Here is a 7,610-nt window from a genome sequence, read left to right on the forward strand (position 1 = left end):
AGGCGATTCAGCCATTGCGGCACGCAGGTTCCATGGATATTAACGTCGCTGCTCGAACCAAAGATTGTTTGAGACTCTCCAAATATCTGTGAGGACTTCGACAAGCCATTCTCTCCAATGGACTCAGATCTCGACTTTCAGACCGCCAATCTTCTGCGGCTATGAACCCAAAAATATTGTTTTTTAGCCACACTGGGTGATTTTTGTTTATGACTAAAGTATGCTGGAAAATCCAACACTATCCATTGAACAGATTACGTACTGGTCTTAATCCCTTTTTCGCAGAAATGAACACATGTAACGCCTTTACAAGATACCCCCCACAAAACCATTGATTGGTGGCCACAATGAACCCTTGTAATAACATTTTTTGCGTCTTTAGAAGTTTTAGCATAGATTTTGTCGTTTGCTTATTAAAAACTTATTCAAAAGTGAAAATTTTCTAATCTGTGAAAAAATATTTTCATGGCCGTTGACCGCGTGCCACCGAAAAAGCTGCTTGCATATATCGAGTCTAATTTGGAAGGCTTTCATGTGGAGATCATCTCTAATTAGTCTTGACATGGATCTGTTCGATGCAATTTCAACAAAGAATTTACGCGCCAATTATATATACATATATATATTATAGTATAGGGTTTTCCAATAACAGGTGTTAGGTGTCAAACAGGAGAGATGATTAACATTTTTTTATGGCCGGAATTGGATGGTATTGATCTGGACAACGTTTATTTTAAACAAGACGGTGCTACGTGCCACACAAGCAATGAAACCATTGATATTTTATGGGAAAAGTTTCCGGACCGTGTTATCTCTCGAAGAGGTGTCACAATTGGCCACCGAGATCTTGTGATTTAACACCTTGTGAATTTTTTCTTTGCGGCCACGTGAGAGAGAAGGTCTACGCCAACAGCCCAGGGACGATTCAAGACCTCAAAGATGGAATCGTGAGGTTATCGAGGACATAGGGCAGCCACTTTGCAGTTCGGTTATGGAAAATTTCATGAAAAGGATATTGTCCTATAAGCGTGGTAGTGGTGGTCATTTGCCTAATGTTATTTCCCACTATTAACGGCATACCTTCCTCTTTATAATGAAATAAACATCCGATCATTTATATGTATTAAAAATAGAATTTTTCTTTGAATATCAAAATAACACCTCTTATTGGAAAACCCTTTAGATAAAGTATAATACATAATGAAATGTTTGCCTATACGAAATCTTACCCAAACTTGTTTTAAATCCTAGTACTTTTGATTTTTTATGGTGATGATCAGCCACGTTGAAGTCTTTCAAGTAGTATCAAAAATCAGCCAATATGTCAACAAAAGTTAATGTTGTAACTTTAGAAGAATTGAATAGCAATAACCCATGCCGGTATTTTTGTGGGGTGTTATAAGCATTTTTATACATTTTTAGGAGAAAATGTTATTTGTTTTTCACAGACCCTTGGATTTTCTCTGCTAAACATGTAAAGTCGCATCTCTAACCAGACTGGAATGGTACCTTATTAACTTACCAAACCTTTCAATGCATGCACCTTCATGGGCAGCTCCAAAATGAGTTGTGATGTCGGTGCTGGAATTTGTTTAACAGAATTTCAATTAAGCGAGCCTTGTAAAGCAAAGCAAGTAGTATGCATTGAAATTTGCTCGTGACATAATCCCAAACGACTCAATTCTGGATATTTCATATTTCGAGAGGAATTATTGTATTTTGGGTAATTATCAAAAACCAGATCTCTCAACACTGGCCAAGCTTAGCAAATCGACGATCAGACTAGAGCTGGAGCACAACATTTTCACATTTACAACTGGCTATGTGAAAAAGAAACAGTAGGTCATCGCCACTACAACTACTCAGCCTGGTGTAGGACTAGAATGGAGCAGACTTAACATAGATTTACAAACATCACTAGTTGGTTTAAAATATGGCCTTGCAAATTAAGTTGCGAATTGTGGTAACGAAACTGTACATTCTAGCAACTAAACTTTCTCTGAATCAATAGAAAATACAATAAACGAATTCCTCTTCTTGGTCAGGCAGTACCCTCCTTAACCGCTTAAATAGGCTACATGCAGCGAAGCGCGAGCATGTTCGTCGTCTTTGGACATGTTGGTGAGCATGTTCGCCAAAAATAAAAAATAAAATTACATTGAAAACAAAAACAACTTTCTCATTTTGTGTTGATGCTTGAAGTGTGTCCATCGGCGGAAAAAATGAGCTTGAGCCAGAAATTAATAGTGCAGTTAGTTGCGTGCCAAAAAACTAGTTAGAATTATGGCAAATAAAAATTAAAAATATAAACAAAATCGAAGCAGCTAGAGCATGCGATAGGATTAAATGCTTTTAGTGCAGAAATAATTCCGGAACATGTTTGTACTACCATTAAGCCGAGAGGCCGGGGTGATACATTTGTCAAGAATTGCAAGTCCTCGTAGCTTTGTTCTGAGGCAAGGCATATTAACGTAGGGAATGTTCTCTCATTTGGCGTAATCGCTTCTCGCATTCATGATTTTTTAACGATTACGGGCGTTGTCAATTCGAGAATGCAGCTTAAATCTCCATGACCGTATGTAAAAATTTTTTATAGTTTCTAGAATCCGAAAATTCAAGAAATTTAATAGCTTTACATAGTATCTTTCTTCTTCTTCAATTACCCAATCATGTACCCATAATTTTCTGCGTTTTACTTTTTTCTTTTGAAACAGGCATAAACAACAAGCATTGCAATCGCACCATCCAAGTTTTTGTTATCCATCTTTACCCTGTATGTGACAACTAACAGCGAGCATGAACGTCGTCTGTACCTACTTTACATACGGCATATGAACGAATCGTGCTTGCCAGTCGCTATTTGTCATTTGTGCCGTCTTCTGCATATGGTTTCTTTTCTTGTATTTTATAAAGTCAAAATTGCCAAGTTGGTTAATGTTGGAGCGATGTTTTTATATTATATACCATGCAAAATAAACTTACAATTTTTATTAGTTATTTTATTTTTATAATATTGAAATAAAACAATTTTTTGTTCTAATTTTAATAATTTTTATTTTTAAACAATATGAACTTTTTAAATACAAAACAAAAAAACTGACGTTTTCGGTTTCATTTTTGTGAAAAAACCCGAGCGTCAAGTGGTTAAAGATTTTTTTCATAATGAGGGACTTACAATGGCAATGATAACTTGTATCAACGATTTTTTGTTCCCAAAAGTGTGTGAACATGCTCTGGAAAGTCTTTCATTTCAGCAACCCGGTGCCATATACCATGCTACCCGCGAAGTCATAAATTTATTCAATTAGATGTTTCATGACAAGATTATTTCCATTTATGTACCTCGAAATGAACCTCCAAGAAAGTGGGATTTTACGCTTCGAGAATATTTTTGAAGAGATTTTAGAACACACCAGTTTGCACCGTTTAGAGTACACCTTGGAGCTCCACCACATGCGTTTTAAAATGTCGAGAATTGGTGCTCAACAGCCATGAAATTCTCTATCACTAAAACAAAACTTTTTTCTCAACAACAATGTTTGCCTTTATAATTTGCTTATAATTTTACGACTCTTAACCCTGCAGTGGTCGCGCGGTCTACATATGTAATCCACCATTGTTAAATTTTAAATTTTTTGAAAATAGTGCATCGATTTCATCGGAGATTTTTGCTACTTGTCACTAACAAATAGAGAGTCACTCTCAGTGTTCCGCTGTTAATTGTCGCATGCAGTTGTGTCGCTAGAGTTTCGTGAAATTCATGGTCTACGTATGTATGCCGCGCGACCGATTACGTAAGTATTTTAAATTAGGTTTTATGCTAATAGCTAGTTATACTTTGTAAAGAAAAGTGGACTTTTGGCATACTTTTTCATTTTACAATTTTGTGGAACTTTTCTGATAATATTTACATATGTATGCTACTCTGATGAAATGACTTTGGACAAACAACTCTTGTCCTTCAGAGGGCGTTGTTCTTTCCGGCAGTATATTCCAAGTAAACCTGCTAAGTATGGACTGAAAGTTTTTGCACTTGTAGATGTTTATTACCCATACACATATAACTTAGAAATTTACGCCGGCCAACAACCCGAAGGTCCATTTCGGTTAAGCAACGAGAGATTTGATATCGTGATGAGAATGGTGCAACCAATTTTGAATAGACATATCAATATTACTATGGACAATTGGTTTTCCTCTCTGAAAATAGCAAAGCAATGATTTCATAATGGAATTACAATGATTGCTACCATTCGAAAAGATAAAAGAGAAGTTCCCCGGGAATTTAGAATAGCTAGAGGCAATCCAATATGCTCCTCAAAATTTGGATTTCACTCTCCATATACTCTGGTTTCTTATGTACTAAAAGCCAACAAAGTGGTAATAGCCATGTCTACAATGCACAACGATACAGCGATTGATTCACACCGGAGATCAACGAAAGCCGGAAATAATAACATACTATAATCGCACTAAAATGCCGTTGATCTGGTTGACAAGATGTGTTCTCTTTATGACGTATCTAGGAATTCGAGAAGGTGGCCGCTGACTAAGTTCTATAATCTTGTAAACCTCAGTGCTCTCAACGCATTATGCATTTACACTGCAAACAGTAACTATGAATCTGTCAAAAGGCGTGATTTTCTCATAGACTTAGCCTTGTCTTGGATGAAACCACTGGCTAACCAAAGATTAACACTTACCACGCTACCTAGAACACTGACATTTAAAAGAAAAGACTTCCTGGATCTTCCACAAGTTGTAACTCATCAAGGTCCAACGCACAATAACTACGTCGGTCGTTGCTACGATTGTGGAAGGGCCCGTAATAAAAGCACCCGTAAAGTGTGTAACGCTTGCAATAAACGCATTTGTCCTAATCATTCCAAGACTGTATGTTCGTCATGTTTCGAAAACAATTAAAACATCTCAATTATCTTCTGGTTATTTTATATATATTTTATACTTTTGTGAAGTATCTTAATTTTTTGTTAAAAAAAGAAGTTTTGGTTTTTATTTATTTTATGTAAAAACAGAAAGTTTATTTATGTTATTTTTGATTAATATTAATAAATGAAACAATAACAAGAAAATTTAAAACAAAAGCAATGGAAGAATTAAATATTTATCTTTCGTATTTTTAATTTTAAAATGGATTACATATGTAGACCGCGCGACCAATTACGCCAGTTTCAGGGGCGCGACTACTGTAGGGTTAAAATCAGGCTTTACAGAACGAGAGTAGATAACAATGCTGGGTGCACTCACACTGGGCAACATCACTTCCTTCAAAGATTATAAACTTTTCAGTGGTGTAATCTCATCTCCGTGAAACAACAAAATGAAGAAAGAGTTTTTTCTAATAGCGGCCGACGCTCGGCAGGTAATGGCAAACCTTCGGGTGTATTTCTGCCATGAAAAAGCTGATCATCAAAAATATCTGCCGGTCCCTTCAGTTGTGGAGCAAAATCAAAGCGTACGCCACAAATAGGAGCAGGAGCTCAGCCAAACACCCAAAAAGGGTGTTACATATATATAATAATCCCATTATGAGTCAGATTTTCCAGCAAGTTTCGCACATACTATACATACATATGTACATAAGGGTGTCTAAATTTTCGAAGACCTGCGATTTTTCATTCCCAGGAATTTTTCGGTTCCTTTACTATGCACCCAAACCTTAGGATATACAATTTTAGTCTGATCGGTTCAGGGTTATTTCAAATTTAAAATATATTATTTTGTAGATAGTTTTTTGGTATGGGTAGTGCTCGAGTGAGTTTCAGCGTGACTACCATTCGGCCGGTCCCGAATTTTAATTAAAAAAAGATATTTATAAACGACGAAGAGAAGAAAGGACTATTGCCACCAAAAGCTGAATTGTGAAAATGTCCCTTATTTTAAAATAATGCCCTCACTTTATTGAATTAATTTTATTTAGTGACCTATGGAAAATTTGTTGGTAAAAGAAGGATTTTACAGTTTACTGGGTTAAGTAAAAATTAAATACGTAAATCGACAATTTCGAATCAAAGTGTATTTTTCTTTTTCAACATGACCTCTGGCCCATTAATCATAAACCGATGAAGCTCAAATTTTATAATCTAAGCTTTAAGTATTTGGGGAACCAAAAAATTATCAAAAACTTAAGAATTTGAAAATTTATATATAAATTTGGACAAATTAAATATACAAACTAGTTTTTGATTCTGCGTGATTCCTTACAGTCAACAAGCAGTTTGTTTAAGGGTACCCAGTGGTCTAGAGCACGAAAATTTCACCAATTTTCACGATTTTTTTTTTTTTTTTTTGCCATTAAAAATTTAAAAAACGATGTTTCAACTTTTCGGGCTTATTAGTACGTTTATTGAGCATACAAATAATTTTTTTTTCACTTTTGAAACAATATTTGTTATTATAAAAATGCCGCTGACCCTCTCGAAAAATCGAACCCGGACAGCGTAGATGATTTCGAGACTTCTACTCATCTGAAACACAAAATTCAAGAAGATTCTTAATCAGAAAGAGTGCACTTGTGGCCGGAACTAGAACAAATCGAAAAAATGAAAAAAAGTTCGTAAAATCGGGTTTTTTCACTAGTTTTTTAGTTTAAAAAATAGGAAATTATTTAAATAAAATTATGATTCTAGTTCCGGCGATACATGTTGTGAACAACATATCGTTTCGAGATAGTTTTTTTTTTTTTGTTTTTATTAACTTTCGTTTATTTGCAATCTATTTTTAAAATAATAAGCAAATTATATAACTATTTAAGAATTTGACTTATATTATTGAGGTCCATTGAGGTCTACGATTAATGTACACTTATATTCAGACTTATGTGTTAGATTTTAATACATTTTAATTTTAGATTTATCTATTAGGTTCTGAATGGAATGTCTAATACATGATGTCTTTTAAGTCTAGTAATTTCACTAGTTTCATCAAGTAATGCAATTGCTAGCGGGTTATCGTGATAACTTATTCTCTGTAAATATTTTGTGGTAATTTTTTTAATTTCATCTTTTATAAAGGGAATTTCTAGATCAGTATGTATGGCTTTATTTGTGACGAACCAGGGTGCACTTGTGATAAGTCTGATATCTTTCGAGATAAATGAGTTTAAAGTTTGAGGTACAGGAGCGCGCGGACCGCTCTCTACCTAGTTAATGGGATGTAGAAGCTATAATATTAGGAATTTCCGCATGAAAATTTCACAGTATATTCCTAAGATACTATACTTTAGAAATATCGAAAAACAAAAAATCGATTTTTGGATATTTCTAGACCACCGGGTCCCCTTAAAATCTGCCGTTCGGCATAAAAGGGTAGAGTCATTCCATTTGCGGAAAAACTCAAGACGCACACCACAAATTGGAGGAGGAGCTCGGCCAAACCACCAACAAAAAATGTAAGTGCCAAAACATGCATATACTTATATATGTAAGTATATACACTTTTTTCATTCATACATATGTACATTCATTAGCTCATATATGTATGTGCATTTCCACAAGACCAACTGTCAACAAAGTTATTGGGCATTTTAAATTTAGCATCAATTTAGTCTTACTTGAGTAAATTAAATCACAGACAAATTATCCAACATA

Source organism: Anastrepha obliqua, chromosome 5 (assembly GCF_027943255.1).
Source record: "Anastrepha obliqua isolate idAnaObli1 chromosome 5, idAnaObli1_1.0, whole genome shotgun sequence".
NCBI classification, from domain to species: Eukaryota; Metazoa; Arthropoda; class Insecta; order Diptera; family Tephritidae; genus Anastrepha; species Anastrepha obliqua.